Raw genomic sequence first — 23,894 nt, 5'->3', positions numbered from 1 at the left:
AGACTTTTGACTGTCAATTGAAGGAGCCAATTAGAGAAGAGAAATGGTTCTTGTTGGTCCTTTAACGAGAAGTGAATTAGTGCAACAAAGAATGTGAACTCCCAAGCTGACAGCAGTAGAAACACATAGATTTCATTTCAGAAGAAGCTGTAATCAAAACAAACAGAACATGCAGGAACGATTTACAATGGCAGCAGCTCTTTTCAAAGAATGACACTTTCTTGTACTTTTTACTTTAAAAACAAAAGTCAACAGTGGGTTTCCTCAAATGGCTCATTTCCCTGTTTCAGTGTCAATAATTGCAAAATTTAAAAAGCTCCTTTCTGATCACATGGGGTCCTGATTATTCTCATGAAAGTGAATTTCAGTTTAACAGCAACCCCTTTTAAAATAGAAATACTTCCTGATATTTCAGGATACTTTTTTAATGTGTCTTAAATCAGCTGCAGGAATATTTCTCAACTTTTTGTGTTCACCAGAGCATCATGGTTAACCCAGTCATGATATACTCCCTCCTGCAATGCTCTTGAGTAAAAATTGAGAAGTTCATTCCCCAGGCATGTCCCTTTTAGACTAAATATACGTACCATTCACGTACCCCAGAAAGCAGGATGGTGCAGCATAGGTGGGGTTCTGGGGAATAACATGAAGGAGGAGAATTAAATGATATAATTGCAACAATTACCTTTAGAACAGCTCTTGAAAAACTTTTTTATTTCTGGAACACCCACTTTTCTTTTAAATCTAGGTTTGTTGCCTGTTCGTGTCTTGAGAGTTAAGCATCTTACTGGCTGCAAAGCTTGTCAGTCCTTAGGGGAAGCAGCTAGGTGCTTTGTGACAGGAAAGAAGTGCTGCTTCATGTTGAAGTCATAATAATAATAATAATAATAATAATAATAATAATACACTTTATTATACACTTTTTTCAAAAAAAGTAAAAGGCTGTTATATTTCTGGCTGCCACAATATACAAAATTATTTTTTGGGGACATTTTTTAGAGTTGGTTGATATTTATATACCTCAAACATGCGTTTGTAGCGTTACCATAACATAAAGAATAAATAATTCAAATGCCGAAATGACTTCAGAATTACCAAAGTTCTGGCTAGAAACAGGACACGAGATAACGAAAACACTGGTTTTGACCTCACAAACTGAGTGGTCTTGATATTTACTTTATTATATATAATTACCTTTACAGCAGGCATTTTAGAAAATATTGAAATTACATTTTAATGGTGTCTAAGAATCCAAAAGTAAGACAGCTTTAAAGCCAATAGGCTATTGAGTTAATTTATCCTAAATGACACCGCTGTATGTGACACCAGTTAGACAGTATCCTAGCAACCTGTAAAAGTTCGAGTGAAAATAATAGGTGCAACTATTGACTTTTATCCTGGTGCGCCATACTACTACCTGACTGGAAACACTAATTGAAGACACTAATTCTTGGTCTGCAGCCAAAAATTTTAACATACCGCCAAGCTTTAGGATAGATTGAAGTTGCCCAAAGGAGTTCATAATACTGAAAAAGTACTGAAAGTTATTTCAAGTGATCTGGAAGGATAGGAAACAGCATAGCATGTATTATTCTTATTAATTAGGGATTAGTTATGATCAAATACATTAGGCTATGTTCACATGCTACAGCTATTGAAAGCTGCACACAGTTGTTTCCACTGATCACTGCTATTGTTCCCATTGCTCTGTCTCCTGATAGACAGGACAATGACTGATTACATTAAGATACGCTAGATACCCCAAGTCCAGGCACAATACAGTTGTTAATCAGATGTTACACCACAGTGAGCAATTTGTTTCTTATGAAAATAAAAACGTATTAAAGAGAAAATGCTTTATATGTTTAATGGCTTATTTAAAGTACACAGTGGCTTTAAATATGATACTACGAGTCATGTTCTGAAATCATTTACTCTAGTCTTCAATTACTTCCTAATTGTTTTATGGAAGACACATTGTATGACGATAGAATGATAGTGCTCTTTCTATGACTAGTACAAATTGCCTGTTTAAATATCTGTTTAAGAATTTTACCAATTAAACTATTGTTTTAATCTAATAAAACGGATGCAAAGATAGAATATAGATTTTCGAAACCTATGTGTATCTTCGGTTTTAGGAACAGCACAGCTAATCACTTGCTAGTAACAAACTATATAGCAAAAAAGATGATTTGTAAGTATATTCAATCATTTTAAATCTGGCTATGCCATAACTTCATTTGTTGCAACCTCCCACAGAGAGGAGAAAGATGCAAATGATAAAAGAGTACTTGCTGATTCATTGTATTTGTGTATGTTACTCAACATGGGCACACTGGAAAACTATACTAAAAAGAGGATGCTTGGGGATTCAATGGAACTGAATTTGGATTCTATTCAACCATTTGTTTATGGAGAACAACAAACGGTTTGGGTTCTAAATGTAATATTTCATATATGACCCTAAACAATTGATTTTCAATTCAAATCACATTTTAAAATGCTGTTTTATAAACATATGGATCTATTGGATACACTACAGGTGTACGGTATTAACTGTGTCTAGGTACTCTATAGTTAACATGTACTAGTAAGCACTACCGTACATTCACTTAGCAAACAATTCTGATAGTTTTGTTGCAAGTACATGTATTGCATTTACAACAAAACTGAAGGTAGCTACGTTTAAGTTAATTCCCCTGTATTTTGAAGTGTATCCATACTATTGTATATTATTACAATTTTTAAAAAAACTACAGTATGTGTTTTTCAATAATGGATATCTTCTAAGATGCTAATGCTCACTTCATATTAATGAGTTACTGCATTATTATAGCTTGTGGCTATGCAATTCAGGCCCTTTCCAAGTCTCAGGGTGCAGCAGCTGGGAAACAATGGCTGTAGACATCAACACAGACTTGCAGTCCAGGCCACTTTGGGAACAGTACCAGCCAGACGGCTTCTTTCATTGCGATCAATGATGTGAGCGGCGAATCACATGGTGTACTGCTCATCTTGTCATGATAAATGCCCTGGTCCCTAAAAACGTCAGAGTTTATCTGCACCTAACAAGTCTACACCTATCACAGAACTGCTTAAAATATAATAATAATAATAATAATAATAATAATAATAATAATAATAATAATAATAATAATAATTCACAGGGCGGAAACCAGGGTTGTGAGAGGAAGGGAATGTTTTGGAGTGAGTCCCAGTTAGCGACTGAGGTCGACCCTCAGTGGACGGAATTGCTCATACGAAGCCTTGACGCAAGGAAGAAAAAATCTGAAAGAAAACAAATAATTGTTATTTATGGGACTTGAGCACTAAGATTAAGAGGGCCACGTCCCAGGAGTGTAAAGGAGGAGGTAAGACAGAGCCTTCTTTCATGAAACAAGATATATAGTGCATGAGCTGTGAAAGAATAGTGTTGCCGGTTGTCCTCTCCGACCACACGAAGAACCTGCAGAGTTACTGGAACTCCCGGTCGGGGAAGTGAGAGTCACTATCCCCCCAAAAGATGGACCACCTGCTCCCTGCTGAACCCACACCTGTGAAGACAAACTAAAAATAGATGGTTAGTGGAACAAGCTATGTGTCGGCCATCCGCTCGGTGGAGAGGAAAAAACCCTTCTATTAGGGGAAAACCTCTGGTAGTCCTGGTGGAGAGGGCACCCCCTACTCCGGGCATACTAGCGATAGACTGGTGAGCTGCAGTACTATCGGATGGTGGTGAGCTGATGTAGGAATTGACTGCTGAAGATGACCAAAGCCCCATTGTCTTGATCAGGTGATGGCTGATGCAGGCTCTGGCTGCTGAAGAGTCTGTGAAAATCCTGAAGGAGTGTGTGTTGTAGAATAGGGGAGAAAGATCGGCTCTGGTGATGAGGGCAGAGAGGTGTGAAGAGAACCAGTGTCTGGTAATGGTGCTTTTGGAGAAATTATTGAAGAGGGGGGCTAAGGAACTGCAAGGTCTTTTAATAGATATGAACTTAGGAAGGAAAAATGGCAGAGCGGGGAATCTATCTTTGATATTTGGATGAATTGACCTTGGCAGAGTTGGTCTGTCTTGGGTGCTCTCAGGAAGAGGACGTAATGCAGATCTGGAATTATAGAGAGGTCACAAAAGTGGATGCTTATGGCTGGGAAACTAGATGATGAGCGGACTGTGAATTCAGAACGTCTCAAAAATCCAAACAAGACGGTTAGGCTTCCATGACAATGTCGTCGAATGGATTGAAACATCCTGACCTGAGAAGCGATATTAGGGTATTGAGGATATTGGTGATTGTAGGAAGTCTTGAAGTAGATGCAGGAGGGAGGATCTTGGTCATTCCTCTGAGTGTCAGGCATACTGCTGGGATGGAGAGAAGGGTTGGCGAGGGGATGAACATGCTGTGAAAGTGGAATTGAATTTCGGTTTTTATAGAGGTTGGATATAAATGTAGTGTGTCCCGAGCATGAACAATGAAAGCTACAATCCAGTTTTTGTTAAAGGGTGTGGGGGATACCCTGTTCTTAGCGTAGAAAGTAGAGAAGGTTGCCCAGCCTGTTGCATAAGAGGAGTGGGTGGATGGAGAGAGGGCTGCTAACATATATGTTCTTGTTGATAGGAGAAGGTTGGAGAGGGTAGGGTTTAATTGAAGATGAGCTGTTGGCATGGCGGGACTTGGAGGGGGGATGGAACTGCTGCTGGAACCAGGCTGCGGAACTTGACTACCTGAAGACAAGATAAAGCATCAGCTGCATTATTGTAGATGTCTGGAAGATGGCGAGCTTGGATAATGAAATAATGGAAAACTGATAGCCAGGCTAAAAGGTGAAGTAGTTGCATAATAAGAGAATAGGATGATCTGCCTTTATTGATGATGTGGACAGCCGACTGGTTGTCGATGAAAAATAATATTGATTTTCTGGACAGGGTCGACATTGGACTGAAAAGAGAAAATTGTAATGTCGGACCTGGTTCAGCATAGGACTGCAAAGGGTTAATGAGCTGAAGAATGTGCTCCAATTTGTCGTGTGGGAGGCTGGCTTCGAACTTTATAGTGTCCTGGGTGATTCCGAGGATTTCTAGTTGGGTTACTGGGCCAGTGGTTTTATTTTCAGAGAACAGGACACTTAGTGAAGAAAACAGGGGTTGCAGATTGGAGATTTCTTGAGCGGGGGGCCATATTTGTCTTTGGTTTCGGATCTGTAAGGGGGGAGGAGGGGAGGAAAAGCACAAGTCAGATGAGTGCGCTGAAGATGCACATACCCTGCACGCGTTTGCCTTGACCCCACTGATTCAATTCTGTTGAATAGATCTATGTCAGGATCAGACAAATCAACGATATGATTGTCATTAGCCAGTATAGCGGCTGCTTTTGCAGAGAATGATTTATTGTAGTCATAGAACATGATGCCCCTGTATCTCACTGATAGTTCTACAACAAAAAACATATATTGGTCCATCTCTTGATGGCGATGGGGGTATGCAGCACATAGGGCATCTCAAAAAATGGAAAATGCGAGAACAAACTCACCAAGGGTCAGATTTTTGAGTAAGCAGGAGTCACAGGATTTCAGCGTGACTGATAAATCTCCGCAATTAACTACTCTATGATCAATCAATTCAGATACTGTGATGAAAATGGTAACCAAGTTGATATCTTTACCTTCAATTACTTGTCTGCAGATTAACAGGGAGAGAGTGTGATGGCTGCTGCTGACTGGGAGCCTGAAGTGGATGCAGTAGCCAGGTTGTACTCTGGAACGTTGATGGATGATGGGACCGGTGGCGGGGTCGAAGCTGCTTGGGCTGAGGCCAGCAAGGGAGCCGCTGAAACAGAAAATGCGGTAGAGGTGGGGGTGGAGACTGGCACAAGTGGCAGAAGGAGGAACTGCAACAGTGGTGGAGCGATTGTCTATGCCATCTAGACGAGAGTTGATTGCAGACAAAGTGTTTGCAAATGGCTGCATAAACTGCTTTATGTCATTCATAATTTTCTGATGCAGCTCTGCCATAGCGTCTTCAGCTGCAGGTAGCTGCTGTGTTTTTGCTATACTTGCAGACGGCTCTGGAGTGGTGACGTGTGCAAGGGCGGGGTGGAAAAAATGGGTCTGAAAGTGGGTCGCACAGAAGTAAAAATAATGTGGTCTGATCACTTCAAGGTGGAATTTGGATTTCCTTATCAAACAATGTTTTTAATAGTCTGGCGAGGAGCCAGTCCTTGCACTCCTATGTCGGACCAGGTCCAACATTACAATTTTTCTTTTCTGGTCAAAGATCGTTTTTTCTGAGAAAACCTTTCAATGGCTGAGTGAGACCAATAGAAGCCGAAAAAAAAGGAGGCTGATCTGATCAAGACACAGTCCCTTCACCACAGACATAACACGGACATAAAGAAACAAGATCACTGCTACCGCATCCAACGCTCAAAGAATATCACAGACATTTGCAGAGCTTTTTGCGATGTTATAGTAATAAAATAATGACTTGGATTGCATTATTGAAGAGTTTAGTGCTAAAACGAATGACCAGGATATGATTTATCAGCATGAACAACTATGAAAAGGTATTTGATAAATACAGTGAATAAGGAGTGGGGCAGGGCTGGAGATGCTGTACTGAGTGTCCTGTTGATATGCAGTGCCTTTAAACCTGTTTTACTATGAATACAATTATTTTTAAACAGCAAGTGTAAAATAAGCAGCACGTGTGAAAATAAATTGGACCTGATATGCCTGAAAGGTGCTGAATAAATGGACGCAAAGGATTAAAGAAAAGTTGAGTAGGGAAGGGATCCTGTCGACATTTCCTTTTGGAACAACATGGCTGGGAAAGCTCTGGGTCAAAAAAGGAACAAGATGGAGCTGAAGGTACTGGAATGTTCTATGAATTCTCAGGATCGGAAGAAGACGAGGTAGGTATCCATGTTCAGTGTCAGGTCCGGTCTTGGTTCGATAATCAATCGGGCAGTCGTGCTGGAACTAGGTCAAAGCCAAATCGGGAAGTCGTACAAAAAGGGGGTCAAAGCCTGATCGGGTAGTCAAAAGTTCAGTAGTCGAAATTGGAATTAGAGAAGTCAGACAGGCAAGGTTTCATTCACGATAATCTATTTAATATTCTATCTCTTTCTCTCTATATGGGCAAAAAGCAAAACGCAAGAGAGAGCCAAGCTGTGGCTGTGCTTAAATAGGGAGTCAATGATGACAGACAGATGGAATTAGTCAATGGTGAAATCAGGAAATAGCGAAGCCCTGGTTTACGCCCCCCAAATTTCACAAGTTAATAATAATAATAATAATAATAATAATAATAATAATAATAATAATAATAATAATAATAAAGTAGTAATAACAATAGTAGTAGTAACAGTAGTAGTAGTAGACCAATCCCCCCCTTTATTTTTAATCAGGAATAATAAAATAAGCTTGGTCTCCTGTTCTCTGGTCCCCAGCTATCTGCAGCTCTCTGCTGCTGGATGCAGGGGGCAGGTTTGTTTTGTTGAAGTCCTGGGTGATCTCTGTCAGTGAGATTTGCCTGCTTTGGATGATCCCAAGTTTCAGTTGAATTGAACTGGGTTCTTTAGTCACGCACTGGCCTTCACCTGGACCTGGTTTGAATCCAATCTGGAGCTCAGTGAATTCAATTGTCATAGCCCAAGCCCAGTCTGGTTGGGAACTCATCCTTATGACAACAATGAAATCCCACAAAGATTACAATTAAAATGGAATATGCTCATCTGCTCAGGGCTGTGAGCATTGCTGTTGAGTATACTCTGTCACATTTTAGAAATCATGCTGTCTAAATGTAATTGTTAATCTAACCTAAAGCAAAAGTTGCAAAATAGCCTGATCCCATGCTGCAAAGCTGACAAGGTGTTCGTCATAAAACCCCCTTATACACCAGATTGGTCATCATGGCTATATTTCAAGGTAGATCCTCCTTAAAATACACCATGAGGTTTATAGTGATGTCTTGTCCCACTTGGAGAGTATGGAGACCCCACCAGAAAGCATTCACAGATTGTGACATGTCATATGTTTTTCCACATGAGTCAGACCACATGCTAGACTGCTCTGCAGCCTAGACAGAAGGCCTTTTAACATGTAACAGCTGGTCCTGTGTTGGACCACTCCGACTCACAGGAGAGTTGTGGGGGCGGAAAACCCCATCATGGAAATGTAGGGAAAAGTGCTTAGAAGGTGCACATTTCACTTAAAACTCATGCATGTCAATTATGATGGTATTCCGTCTGTAGGTGTTTTGGGGGAAATTACAACTGAACCTTAGCCCTATGCAATCCATTATCATTATTTCACATAAATGGTAAATTTAGTCCTTTTGATTATTACTACTAACAGAAACAACTTCCATAAAAGGGTAGGCATGGTTACTGCACAAAACTTTGATAGTTGTGCTATTAGTTTTGGTCATAATCCCATTACAAGTGACATTTTTGTATCAATTCCATTATCCCATTTTTGTTTATTTACAGACTGTAAAGACTGAAAACCGCAAAACAGGTTAAAATGTAAGTAACAAGAAGGGTACCGTCAACATAAATGTAATATGCTTTATTCTATTTTTTTTTGTTTTGTTTTGTTTATTGCATGTTTCACAACATGGTCTACTGTTTATTCTTTGTTTCATTGCAGAAATATTTACAGAAAACTTTTTTGGCTTGTCACCATTGTAGAGGTTTCCAAAATGGTATCATAGTTTCAAAATACAAATGCTAATACAACAGTGCCGTATGTGAAATATTTGTTCTCAATTAATTACAGTTAACTAATGGTTCCGGAAGGTTTCATCAGGTAATACACCAGTATTTTAATGATTTTATAATGCTCTCTCTCTCTCTCTCTCTCTCTCTCTCTCTCTCTCTCTCTCTCTCTCTCTCTCTCTCTCTCTCTCTCTCTCTCTCTATATATATATATATATATATATATTCAATTTTCTGTAATAGAGGATCATAGGTTGAATTTGTAGGCTATTACACTATTATTGGAATATTGTCTGATGAAAATGTTGATTCTGATATAAAAGTAATATGGTTCAATTGAAATAAAAGTAATGAAGGCAATGAAATATGAAAATATCCCTTGCCCAGTTGGAATATGTACTGTATACTAGAAAATGACTTTTTTAGAAAGCCATTTTATACATTATTACAAAAAATAACAAAGGAGTAACAATATTATCCCACAGGCTTGTCAGTTAAAAAAGAAAAATCCCATTTAACCAAATAAATTAGCTATGCAGAAAGCAGATTAAAAAAAACAACCTCCATAAAAACATTATTTGTTATGTAGAAATATCAGCATTCAATTGTGTTTGCAAAACCATGAATGTGTTTTGATTCATTCACGCAAGGCACAAAGGCGAAAGAGATTTCATAAACAGGGGAGCATCTGCAGAATCTCCTATTTGACTACATCATTTGTCTCTTCTGAAAACCAGCAAGGCAGAATGAAAAAAAAAAAGAAAACTAAATAAGGAAGGATGGGCTCTTCAGCCCTCAGGAAAGGTAGCCTATTCATGTCATCTGCTTGTATTTTCATCAGAAGATGCCACAGTCTGGTGTGCCTTTAGGATCAGCTGTTCTCCTTAATGCTCTGCCTGCGACACAAATCAAACAATGACGGAACACACAAAAGCGAAGGCCATGCAGTGCAAACTTACATAATTCAAGTTAATGCAAAATCACAGTACAGCAGTAAAGAAACACAGAGAGAGAGAGAGAGAGAGAGAGAGAGAGAGAGAGAGAGAGAGAGAGAGAGAGAGAGAGAGAGAGAGGACACCCTTTAGCTCTCAAGTGTGTTGTTCATACCATTTATAATACAATACTGTTAGTTTCTGTCAAAAAATATTACATTGAACCTGATCTCAAATCTATAATGTAAGACGTTTAAGACAAAATGCTGCTCTGGGACATGGTGGTGGGGTGTATTCTATATATCTGTTTCCATTTATTTGTTATTTGGACCTGCCCCTGTTTTGAAAACTGTTTTGTCTTTTACTTTTTTTCTGAATAAAATATTGTAGTAAGAAACCATTTAAAAGTTAAACTGACTGAAATCCTGTTCAAATGTGTTACATGAAAAACACGAGCGATGTGCGGTTTATCATTCCCCTGCTCTGTTGTAATGTCTATGATGTTAAATGGTTTGATCGAGCAGTTATGCAGGAGTCATCAAAAGTTCAGCTGCTTCTGAAAAGACTCCTCTAGAGGAAGTGAGCCTATTAGTGTTGCACTGTGCACTGGAACCCTTAGATGAAGCACAGTACACTGAATCCTGTGCAACCCCACCTCACTGCCCCACAAGCAGCCTTGAAGATTCTTTCCAGAAGCAAAGCATATGGAATAGTTTGTATGCATGGAAAATGAAGAATTAAGCAGAAAAAAAATAGAGAATGATAACACAAGCACACACAATAGGGTGTTAAATGTCAGTAAAATGTAGATCCTTAGAATGTTATTTTGTTATATTTATTACAAGGACTGTGAATAATATCACACAGGGTTTTGTAGCACTAAAAGGATGTAATTACAGCCATTTTGTGTTTTGCCCTCCCTGTACTTTGGGTCACATGTGAAAACTCTACTATAGTTGATCTAATTACAAATCTTACATAGAATTTATATTGTATTGTTTTTCACATTTTAAATCATAATAAATTGCTATAAATGCTTAATTATTAACCTAGGAAAGCAGTGTGCAAGAAATAGAGTTTAGGTACAGTGTGCCTACTTTGGGGTGATATTTTACACAGCTGAATTTTAACTGGTCCAGCAAAATTTAATTTGTCAGAGATATACAGTACATCCCCTACCAAAACTGTAAACACAAAATCGAAGAAATTGGTATGATCAAAAAGTAAAGCCTCATGACCTCTCTGCACATTGTAGAAAGGTAAGTCTGACATACAGACAGGCAGATGAAAATTGCGCTGAAGAATGTCCAAACCAAGTTTCATCACATACTATCATTGTATACTATCAATAACTTTTGCTGAACAATGTTTTCAGCAAGTTTCATCATAAGCGCATGAAAGTATGTATTCCATTACAGTATATCTCAATGGCAGGGATATGCCTCCCCAACTAAGGATAGTTATAGAGTAAAGAACCACTCACCTGACCTATCTACATCTCTCAGAGTAAGGCATCACTTTTTTTAATAATATTGTATTATTTTTGTACATTTTTTAAACACATTAACCAATTTCTGATCAGGTTTAACAGAAGTTTAAATTCACAAGGAAGTTTGGGTTTTTTTGGGGGGTTTATTTCTCACTTAAATGCCATGGCAGTCTAGGGCTTAAAGAAATGTTTCTCCTCTGCTCCGCCATAACCCTGGTTGCCATGGAGATGGTGACGATCGATTACATGCCATCTGATTCCAACCTCATAAAAAAAAAACAGGCAGCAGATGGCAACCAGGCTGCAAGGTCTCTCTCCAGAGAGGAGAAATGGAGTGAGAGAAAGGAAGAGAGTGAGATGAAGAAAAAGAATCAAGCAAACACACTTCATTTGTAAGAGAGCTACATTTGGGCCTGATTGCCTTGGAAGTCATGAAGTGTGGAAAAACTTGACTAGGCCTGAATTCCCACACACACACACACACTTGATTTGGCCTTGCTATTAGACTAAAGAGGGGCTTGATTGCATCGGAAGCTGCAAGGATTATATTCACTTTGTATAGGGTTGCCAACTGTCCGGTTTTGGACGGGGCATCCAGTTTTAAGGGAATTTGTACTGTGTGCGTTCAGAACCACTGTCCGGACAGCAAAAGTCTGTTAAGTTTGAGAACTACGCTGAAATGTATTCTGCGTTATTTTGCCATTCACTGCTTATCAGGATCTGTTTACTGTGCATCTATTAGTTTAAAAAAATCACACACATCACCTCTCTGCCCCCCCATTATTATTTTTGTTTTTATTTTATTTGTGGTTTTTTTTTGTTGTTGTTGTTTTTTTTTGTTTTTTTTTTATCTTTGTGCTTAGTTTGATTTTTATTTTTTGTAATAATAATACTAACATAATACATTGTATTTCCTTTTCTAAAAACACCTAATTAATAAGAATTTTACACTGGAGCAGGTTTACAATGTATTATAAAGTATCCAGGGTTTTGAGACAAAACCAAAAAAAAAAAAAGGATTTGATGATGACCTACTGAAAACAACTAGAAAGAAAGAAAGAAAGAAAGAAAGAAAGAAAGAAAGAAAGAAAGAAAGAAAGAGATGGTCCTCCTGCTTACATCCTGGTGAGAGAAAGTAAAAGCAGGAGACAACTATCTACACCAAGGTACTGGGAGATGGAGTGATGTTTGCAGGAAAGGGGTGAAGAGTGGCATCTCAGGGGTATCTAGACAGATGAGGCTGGGAATATAAGATGTAAAGTCTGCCTGCTACATTATGCAGCAGATGGTAGCCAGACATGCCCAAGCATCCCGAGAGGACAGGGCAGGTTCACTGTGCTTTATTTTGTTTGTATTTTTATTGTTGTATTTATGGGAGGTTTCATTAAGCATCCAGTTGTAAATCCAGGTCCCCTGTGAGTTGGAAGCATGTGAGTGAGCTGGGGCATGAACCCCCCTGCTCATTGCCCAGGTGCTGGACCTGACAGGGTTCTGCTAGACAGATGACCTTGGAGCTCAGCTGGCACCGCACCTGAACATAGCCCCAGGGCCTACGGTCAGGCCTTGGCAGGGAAACATATTTCAGTCGCAATGACAAAAAAAAAAAAAAAAAAAAAAAAGAAGACATCTATGTAAATTTTGCTATACTTCATTAAGCTGTTTAACTATTCATTATTATCATTTTATATGATTACCCACTGAGACTCATTTTCAGAGAATTCCCAGGCAAGTTTCTACAAGTCACAATATAGCAAAATACTACACAGAAATATAAATGTGAAAATGTAACCATTTTAACTGGCAATAAGACACTACCTCCTACTCTGCCATTATAAAAATGCCAACTTTACATTGTATTACTGAAATAGGTAACACTTTACATTAAGGGGTCTATTCATAAAGGGTTAATGCCTGTCAAAATGAGAAAACAGGAGTACATGATAGGATTTCGTCCATAGTTGCCTATTTAACAGCAGTTGTTATTCATAAGAGATAATTCTGATGTGTCGTTAAGCCCCAGCAATTTTTTTCTATGAAGGCATGTTTTTAACGAATTAAGAGAAAGTGTAAAGATTACCTCATTAGCATAACATTTTCATCAGACTGAGCGTTAACCTGCTATTCATAAGAGTGAATGACAGCAAAATGCTGTCGATAACTAGGAGTTATTGAACACTTTCTACAGTCAAGTCTAAACTAACGACAGCCTCGGCAGACTATTTTTTTAAAGATATATTTTATTACTACTCTTGCTCAGTTCTACAGTTTGACATTCCCATGATTAACGCTGCTTATTCTGGAAAAAAATAAAATTTAAATCTGTAGTTTTATATGAAGGAAAATGTTTAATATAAATAAATATACTCACACAAGAACATATTCTCTGACATAATCATTTTGAAACAGCGACGTGAAGCGGAGAGCACATGAGAGACTGAGAATAGACAGTTATTATATTATTATTACTTCTTTGCTGTGATCCGCGGCTGACAGCATCGTGATACAGGAGCTACGAAGGTGTATCGTATCATGTTGTAAACTATCACGATGCATCGATACACGATGAACCAGCTCACCCCTAGTTACAATGCATTTAATGTGCACGTTTTTTGGGCGATATAACCCTAACGCTTTTCTGATTATATACTTACATATATTGTTCAAAAAGATTTACACATTAAGTACATTGTAACTATGCATAATAACATTGTAATTATGTATACATATGCATGTATTTACTAAGTAACAGCTATGTAAATACACAGTAAGTAGAGACACTTAATGTAGTGCTTCCTTAAAATCTATTTAAGCTTTACAACCAAATGACTACTTTTTATTTACTTTGTGTCAAGAGGACCAGTACAGTGACAAAATATCAGAAACAGAACGTGGTTTTTAGCCACACATCCAGTAGAGACTGCCATATACCTGGAAACCCAAAACCTTAGACCACTTGTTTATACTCACTCACCCAATTGAACTTAAATTAAGAACTTTCAAATTCCTAGTTCTAATTGTTCACAATTAGGAATTCTAATTCTAATTCTAACATCTGTCATTTTTTAAATTCTGAATATCGGGAAAATAAATATATATATATATATATATATATATATATATATATATATATATATATATGTGTGTGTGTGTGTGTGTGTGTGTGTTATATATATATATATATATATATATATATATATATATATATATATATATATATATATATATATATATATATATGTTTATAGATCTGATTCCAGTCCAGAGCTTTAAAAACATTTTCAAAGTCAGTGGGCCTGCTTTGTTATTGTCTTTGCACCAATCTGGCCTTACAGTACAATATTTTGCTTCTTTATCAAGAAGAATGGTGCAAACTTCGCACCGGCCCAGTGTTCTTTAATACTATGGGAATGTGAGGCAATGTTCTACTCATTAATGACTTGTGGCTCCATACTTTGCCTTGTGCAAAGCAGTCACTATGAGTTCTTGTGGGATGACTTGTTTCACTCAGTTGCTTGGGAGACAGCCTTCTGAGGGTCTTGTCTATGAAGTAGCAGATGTGCTTTTTGGATTGATGTCAGGGGTTTGCTACCCATCCCTTTCCACTGAAGGGACTTTGTGTCCAGGAGTACCATAATCTTCAAACAGCCCTTAGTTTACTGTGGGATACCATGGTAAATGTGCAGCAAAGTGAAGCAAATTGTGATAAAACATTGTAAATCCATAATTTATATATCAATTAAAATACCTCGGAAATGACGAAGACAACTTCATCTGTTAATAAAAATCCAGAGAATATATATATAAGTGATATATATATATATATATATATATATATATATATATATATATATATATATATATATATATATATATATATATATATATAAATTTAGTTATCAACTAAACTGTATGCAAATGTACAGCAGCAAGAGGAAGTGGAGAAAAAGGATGAAAAAACAAAAATCTTTAGTCCATCATTGAACTCACTGTGTGTGTGAGATAAACTATTGACATGACTTGACAAAGTCCAGTGTGAATTACATCACCCGCAGTGCCCTCACAGTTTGCGTGGCCCTAAAGATCTAATTGGGCACTGACTGAGTGATGCACCACATGGACAAGGACATCAGATGTCTACTTACACCCCTCATGTCTCTAAGCAGTTACACGGAAGTGTTAGAACTAACGTCACTGCCCAAACATCAACACAAAGGCTCTGCCTTGAAAATATTGCCCAAGGCTCAAATACCACATTTTGCTACAGAATGTTTCACCAGATGTCGTCGGGATTTTGAAAATAAATATTGGGACTCAGCTGTGTCCAAGGTCTGATTCCAATCCAGAGCTTTAAAAAAAAAGAAATGAGGGTCAATACAAGCCAAGTATAGTTTGGTTGTTCATTTTTCTCATTTAGTTCCGGTCTTGAAGAAACCAAAACAATTCCCTAAAGGTATTAACTGAGGCAGGCACAGGGGATAACAATGAACACATGTTGCTATGGTTATTATTGTCGCCTTTAACCCATTACCTGTGGACAGGCATATTAAGCCCATAATGGTTCCTTATGTACCTTCCAGAAATTGAAATGGTGGCAATAGAGATGTTAACTTGCAAAATAGAGAAGTTTTTTTTTTTTTTTTTCCAAAATACAAGAGCATTTCCCAGTTTAGCTAACATTTTTGCCTTTTTGTGATCTTGCCATTCTCCGTTATATTTTACTGCACTTTCACAAAATGCTCTTTTATTAATGTTTACTTAAGGCTTAAGATTGGAAGGTTGTGGGCTTATTCTGGCTTTGGAAACATTAATAAAAAATCATTTTCAGTTATTATTATTACAACATTGACATACAAATGTTTGAATCGAACAAGGCTTTCTGTGTACAGTGCAAGTCTATAATACTACTTTTATATATCAAGGAATGAGGGATTTGAAACTCCAAAAAGGACAGGGATTTAAATATAGATGGAACCCAAACATTGTTATAGCATGCAGAAATAATTTTGAATTATCTGAAATGTTTGGCTAAACTTTTCCTTTAATCACACATGGAAAGGTAATACTAAACATATGACTTACTTTGCATTTAATAATTTCTAAATATTTTATTACAAATTAATTATTTTATTTATTTAACAATTATTATTTATTTAAAAATGAATCATAGGGGCAGATCATATCTCACTGATCATATCTCAAAACAAATGTGGCACTTGTTCTTGTATTCAATCACATAATAGGTAGGCTGTTTTAAAGGCTTTTTAAAGGCATGTTTCCAGGGTTAATTGATAATAAATTAATGAATGAATGAATGCGTGGCCACATTCCACACTCGCTCTATATAGAGAGGGGATTCTAACCCCAGCCCTGCTATATCTAGCAGAAACTTAGAAATTCCAACATAAACTTAAAACTTCCAACAAAGTTTATTTATCAACACCAAAAACACACTATTTACATGTGCACTTTTTTTTGTTTTGTTTTGCCAACCAAGGGCTCAGAATAAATGCAGATGTTACGCTGATATAAGTGTGAAAGGAAAGTAGGTATTGCCTGCTGCCTTGGTTATGAACACTTCATTTTAAACTAGTCTTTGATAGCAAAGGACTTATTTTTTCGTTAAGCATTTCTTCCACTATAGAACGTGTGCAATTTGAATGTGCCAATCTTTTCTAAAGACAAAGAGCATAAATCCTTCCTAATACATTGAACTGAAGGTGCATCAATATTCAGAATTTCATTTGCAGTTCATTTGTAATTCAACAAACTGGGTTGCAATTTCACAGGTTCATATTGTATTTCTTAAGGTATCAGTGTTTGTTAGCTATTGCATTGAACTGCAGTGCATTATTTTAGGATTGTGAATATTCCCAATACCACTTACCAGTTTTGGTTTAAAAGTGTTACAAGATGACAGACATAATGTAATTACAAAAAAAAAAAAAAAAAAAAAAACTAGAAGAGAAAAGTTTGTCTTATTCTTTAATGGTAGAACTGGATATCAGAGTTTTTAAAAAAAATACTGAGGGTTGAATGGTCCAGATTTGTTTCAGGTCTCTGTTTCCCAGGTAGAGTTTATGTTTACTGGCAAGGTGACAAATGTCTGCCATTCCACTAGATTTCCCTAATGTGAAACACAGAGAAGGTCACAAAGTGCTCCACTGGTGTTGTGGCGTAAACAGATGAAGTAAATGGAAAGTGGAGGCATGGAGGAAGACAAGCATGTAGTGGAAAGACAGAAAGACTGCAAGACACCTACTTACATGTTGTTTTTGTATGATAACCTGTTTACAATATATATGGAGTACTGTAGTGATTCTGTGAATGAGGATGGTTGAATAACCAATGAATAATGGAGTGAGTGGGTTGTTTACAGGTATCTTCATGAGTGAAATAAACACAGCACTCCAGGAAGATCAAACAGACATAGACAGCTGAACCACCCTGTAGGTGATTGCGATGGGAATCAGTGGGTTAAATAAAAAATCCTCAATGACTGATGAGGAATTGTTCATGTTTTAGCGTGAATGTTATAGGTTATATACATTTAGTCGGCCTTTTATTTTGTGAGGTGTTGCCTTTCTGAAGGCATAAAGGGGAAAAATAATAAACCTACTGCCAACTGGTCACCCAAGTTAGAGACAGTCCACAGCAGCAAAGGGAAGAGCTGTCTTTGCTAATGTTGCACCCAGTATCCAGAAAAACATTTGTTTGGTTAACAATATCAGTGTGTGTATTAAACCATTGCAGCCGCATTCAGAGGGTCCCGATAAATCGCACAGGGTCGGAAAGTTTATGACTGCTATATTGTTCTAGTAAATAATTTATCAAGGCAGTTATCGTATTAACCATGCGTGAAAGACACACAGACATGGACAGTGCATAAAGCTCTCCATTTTATCCAATAATTCCAGTCTCATTGACCTGTACATTCATTCAAATACAAATTATAATAGACTAAACAGACCAGTATTACAAATAAATCCATATCAATGCATTTTAATTAAAGGTTAATTAAAGCTGCTAAATATAATGTTTAGCTTTTAACTGCATAATATTCTTAACTGAAAAATAATCAAATAAGTCATTAATACTGGTGCTATTAAAATGCAAGCAATTAAAAGTAAACCTGTCAGTTAAAGACTGTAGCACAGCTCACCAGTAACGAGTGTTACTGTATTCTGAAATACACAACTTGATGCTATCAAAGTCAAGGAATGCTCACAGGTCAAGGAAATGGAGCATGGAAAAGCTATTAAGTGAGAAGAAGAGCCTCTGTATGCTCTGACATATTGACCTATTTCAAATAGCCAGAAAAAAACCTGAATCTAGAATTTCAGCAATGTGTGAAATGCACTGCTCTGGACCATCAGTCTGAGAATGGGATCTAAATTGGTATAATCACAAAATTGTCAAATGCAATAATAAACATTCCCTGGTGTGATGGAGCTTTGGCAAACCCTGGTCATCAGGCTCTTAATAACAGCCAACAGAAGACATTTAAAGTTGTAAGATGTAAAAAATGCAACTCTGCACAGCTCACAGCAGACATTAAGCTGGCATTAAGCACAAATAACATATTTTTGATATTAAAAATTGTACATAAGCAGCTCAAATGCCTGTTCATTGCATTTAGTTATAAAATCTGTCAATTTCCATGACTAAAAGAGTGTCAGGAAAATAAATAATTCTTTAAAATTGCCAGATGACAAACCAGTATACTAGATTGGTTAACATATGTTATTACTCTCAAGATACCTGAAAAGTGAACAAATGAGGTGGGCATGTTTTTTTTGGATGTGGGTTACAAGCAATTTTTAACCCTTTAAAGACCATTGAAACTCGCCTTTGTTTGTGGTAGAATGAAGATATATATTTTCAGCAATCCGCCATGGATTATTGTCCAAAAGGCTAGATCATTAACGTGTTAAATGGATCAGAAACTTAGACAAAACCTAACACTGAATAATCTTTAACAAGTTTTGTATTGGTTAAGTGGGGGGGGGGGGGTCTGTGTCAAAGGAGAGTGGTCTAAATCTCAAATTGTTTTAACCCTAAGAAACAGAATCATCTGACTTGTTTCTAATAGGAAAATAAAACAAGCCTGGCTATCGGCACAATATAGGCTTAGTTTTTGAATGACAACGACTGTCTTGAAGTTAGCCCCGAAATGGAAGCCTTACAGCATTTAGACCAGTGCTCTTAAAAAAACACTTTCAAGCTTTCAATTGTACAGTATGACATAAATGCATAAACGCACAAGCCTCCACACACAGACACATAAAGTCCCTGGGGCCAGAGGAGGAGCAGGAGGGGGAGGAGGGGGAGGAGGAGGAGGGAGGAGCAGGAGGAGCAGGAGGAGGAGGGGGAGGAGGAGGAGGAGGGGGAAGAGGAGGAGGAGAGGAAGCGGCTGCTTAAGGATCAGTCTACATAATTGAAACTGACAAGTGTTGGAAATACAGCTGGTCTGAGAAATTAACTTTAATTGATTTGCCAGTTAGGGAAATGAAGCAACTGTAGAGAATGTTTAGCAGTAGAATGCTGATGATGTCATTTCAGAAAAGAAGAAAAGAGAGCAAGTGTAACAGGCAGTGTGGTGTGATGCTCTGGCGTTATGGATTCTGACCCCTGTCAATGAGATCGGATGAGGTTAAAAGCTCTATAACCACAAAATGCAGACAAGTCTGTCTCTTTTGCACAGTGGTTAAGGAGCACACTTTATGCGTGGTCACTGCTTTGCGCACAGCCTCAACCTACATTATACAGTACAAGGAGATAAAGTTAGCTGAAACATAATTGTGTTTATTTCTGTGTATGTACAGTAATACATTTTGTTTAAGCATTCAAATAGTTTTGTCATTTTACTTTTGATTAGTCAGTCAGCACGCCATATAAGGTTTTGGGTCATTGTGTAATTTACTATGTGCGTAAACTGTATTTTGGGTGAGTGAAATGAAACATTACTTTGAAGTACTCCCAATAAGTACAGTAAATATTTTAATGCTAACTTATGAAGTATGCATTACCTACAGCCTTATAATTTAACTGTAATGTTAATTTGAACTACTGTACAAAAACTTGGTCTTGTTTAGTCCTGCCTTAATAATATTATAGCTGCTGCTTACCTCTCCCTTGTACTAGGCTGTTACAGTTTTTGCGTTTTCTGTAAAATCCTCTTTTCAGTCTCTTGTGCTCTCCCTTTCCAAGTCGACAGACACACTCCCTAAAAATGTAAAAAAAAAAAAAAAAATGTCCCCACTTTTTCTTTTTTAAATGGTACCAATATGGCACTAATGCAAATAAAGAATCGGGAATATTGTATTCCTTATTATTATAGCAACATAAAGCATCCTGACTCTTTCCAGAATATTGTATAGATTTACTTTCCAAAAATTTGGTTGACAGACAGATAAATTGGTAGGTTAGGTTAAGATGACGCCGAGAAATCCTGAATATCAAGAATCCAGTCACTTAATTACCTGTCACAAACACGCATTGCAAGGGAGTGCATTCGACCATACTTTATATATATTTTTTGAAAACCCAGACATATTGGTCATGTGTTTCTGGCAATTCCCAGGCAGCCTACAATAACCTGTCCTGGTATTTGTATGAGCCATTCTCTAACTACTGCCTGACCATTAATGACCATTAATCCACTGGGAACAAACAAAGTACAATGAACCTGATAAAATGCAAACTCAAACTTTGTAGAAAAATTGCTGTGCATATTCTTTACATTTAAATATCAGGCAAAATTCATATTTGTTCAATGTGTAAAACACCCAGTACGCAGTTTATCTCGAGGGCTGGGTACAGTATTTGATTTTTTATAGTAATCTGTAATCCAACTGTCTAATCCAACACAAATTTCCGGTCCCAAGTGATACCAGATTATACAGATTTTACTGTACATACATACATACAGTACAAACATACAGTACATTCATGCATACATATATACATACATACATATTCACTTGAAAACCCAATTGAGCTAACTTTAGCAGGTTGACAGATTTTAAGTATTGTGTAGTTAAAAGTGTTCATTCAAGAAGAGTGGCAAACATCCACCCAAAAATGTCTCTCTCTTGCCCCAAGCCATCAAGGAACTGTAATAATTCTAAAGGTGGCGTATATTATTATTATTATTATTATTATTATTATTATTATTATTATTTATTATTATTAAAGGGGCTGATGAAGAAAATGTTTTAGTAAACATGTTATTTCCCTGAACAGTTTAAAAGCTTTGTTTGCATCTTTAACTTTCAGGCATTCTTGCACTGGCATTTCACCTGAAAAATGAAATCGTTCCCATGCCTTCATTCCTCTCATTAACTAAACTAGTTTATTCCCACGTGGACTGAAAATGCACAAAAGGTAAGAGTTATGAAATTGCTTCATTAGCTATAACCGATATGTTGTGTTACAAATAGGTAGCAATTGAAAGTTAATGCAATGTCTAAACGGGTTTGGCAGTATGGGTGCTTATGCTGCACAGATCACTCAATAGCTTGTGGCTTCTTTTTTATTGTCAAGTCACATGCTCCTGCAGCTTCTGCCTGTCACCTTCATGAGTTAGACGAGCTACTAATAGACTTTTCTCAACATCTGCCTCAGGACCAGTTTGCTTCAACCAGAAGCATCCTTCTCAGAAGGTGAAGCTGTTTAAAGCAATCAATAACCCCAACACTTAATTTAATCCTAACCCTTCTGTCCTCTTTCTTTAGTGTCCCCCATCTGTCAGCCATCCCCTCTTGGGCAGAAATAACACCAATACTGGAGGTCCCTCGAGATGAGGGGACGATGAGAGATCATTTCTGTGAAGTGCAGTTACATGTGTTGCTCCTGGCTGCACAGAATTGATCCTAGGTCAAACACTGGAGAACAAAATCTAAAGCCGTCTTTATACTGTATATGCAGTTCTAATGTATATAAATGTTTTGGTTATGTATTTACATTTTATGATGTGTAAAGTCTCATATCAACCATGTTGCTGTTTATACAAGACGTTTTGTAATCCTTTGCAGTCGGTATTCAATTTTCAGAAATCTCACTGTAACATCTAGTACTTTAAACCAAGCACCTAAAACTGTATAATTTGGTAAAAAAAAAACAAAAAACAAAAAAAACATTTTATAACATCCAGTTTGATAATTGATAATTTATTATACAAAAACCATGTATTATAAAAGATAATGAGAACTAGGTCATAAAACACTGACCAGTGAACCATGAGAATAATTTTAATGTTATTTATTTTCTGTTTAAAGTAATACCACCTTGTAGCAAAGTGGTTTGCAGTGCGCAGGTGCAGTGGTGATGCGGTGCTCAGGAATAACAGACAGAAGACAGTTTACGGTGAAAAAGCAGCTCTTTATTTGCCGATAAATGATAAGACCTGGCTCTACACAACAATTTGTATTGTTCAGTTTTGTCACGGGGTTCAGTCCCGAAATAATAATAGAAGCAGACACACACTTTTAAACCCACACAATCACAAGTCTAACAGTGAGTGCTCCAAGTGCAAGTGGTGATTCAATACAGTTTATTTGTGACAGCAATGGTGTAAAGTGGTCTGGGGCGGGTGCTGGCTTTTAGTAGCAGCTCCCAGATTAGTTAGCCGCCTACAAATGACAAATAATGCAGGTTACAAAACTGGCAAATAACACACACAGACACTCACAGTTTTCTACCCAGTAATCCTTGCAGATCGATGCGTGACACAAGGAACAAATTCCCTGATATATCTTCAGTCACACACCCTTTGGTAATAAGTGCAATCACGTCTCCTCCAATCCATGACTGACACATTGCTGATAAGGCCCTGATTTCTAGTATTATGGCTTCGCCCCCTTTTTGGATGGCCGACTTTTGACTGACCCTGGAATGAACTGTCAAACCATCCAGTCCAGGGCACACTGTTCCTGTTATACCATGCTCTCACAGGTCGGGAGGGAAATTGTTGACTAGGATTCATTCGCTCTCTGTCACACACCTGCTTCCCCTTCTTTTGAGGCTTTTTCTGTAACTACCCCCCTCATCTCTGTGAGACTGTGAATGGGAGAGAATGAATCTGAAGTGTAAATCTACCTCCCGACCTGGAAGGGTGCTAAGGTTGGTGGTACGCCTTCACAGGGATGGGGCGACTCAATGGTAGGACGGAACCGGAAGTCGGCCATCTTGATAAAAGGATGTAGCTGTAGAGTGCTGAACAGCTCTTTCGTGATCTGCTTTGTTGTGCTTTTTAAAAAAATATTAATACACAAAAATTGTAAATACACCCTCTTTGTGGACATTTATCCTTACCGCACCCACTCACATCCTGACAGAGACCTTAACATGATAATCTCCCACTACTGAAAAATAACACAGAAAATTATTTCCAAGTGACCAAAACCTACACAAAACAGACAAAACATCTGACTCCTACAGATATAGACATGATTCAGCATGGTATACCCATACATAATCAAAATCTTAAATCCAGAATCACATGTTGTTCTATGCTTGTGCTGTAAATGCAATATTACATGATAGAAATGACTGTGGTCATTGATAGTAACACGTTACTGTCAATCCAATTTAAAATTCATCACACTGCACATACTGCATGCACTATTTAAGACATTAGTTCTGTTGTCAAGTCGCCAGTGTTTCCCAAAGTGTTCATCTAACTAAAACATGTGTGCTAATATTAACATAGATCTATAAAACGATCCCTTGTTACTATGTGATAATTCACAAATTCAG

Source organism: Polyodon spathula, chromosome 15, assembly GCF_017654505.1.
Source record: "Polyodon spathula isolate WHYD16114869_AA chromosome 15, ASM1765450v1, whole genome shotgun sequence".
In the NCBI taxonomy this organism is placed as follows: domain Eukaryota; kingdom Metazoa; phylum Chordata; class Actinopteri; order Acipenseriformes; family Polyodontidae; genus Polyodon; species Polyodon spathula.
Note: the sequence above shows the minus strand (reverse complement) of the source record.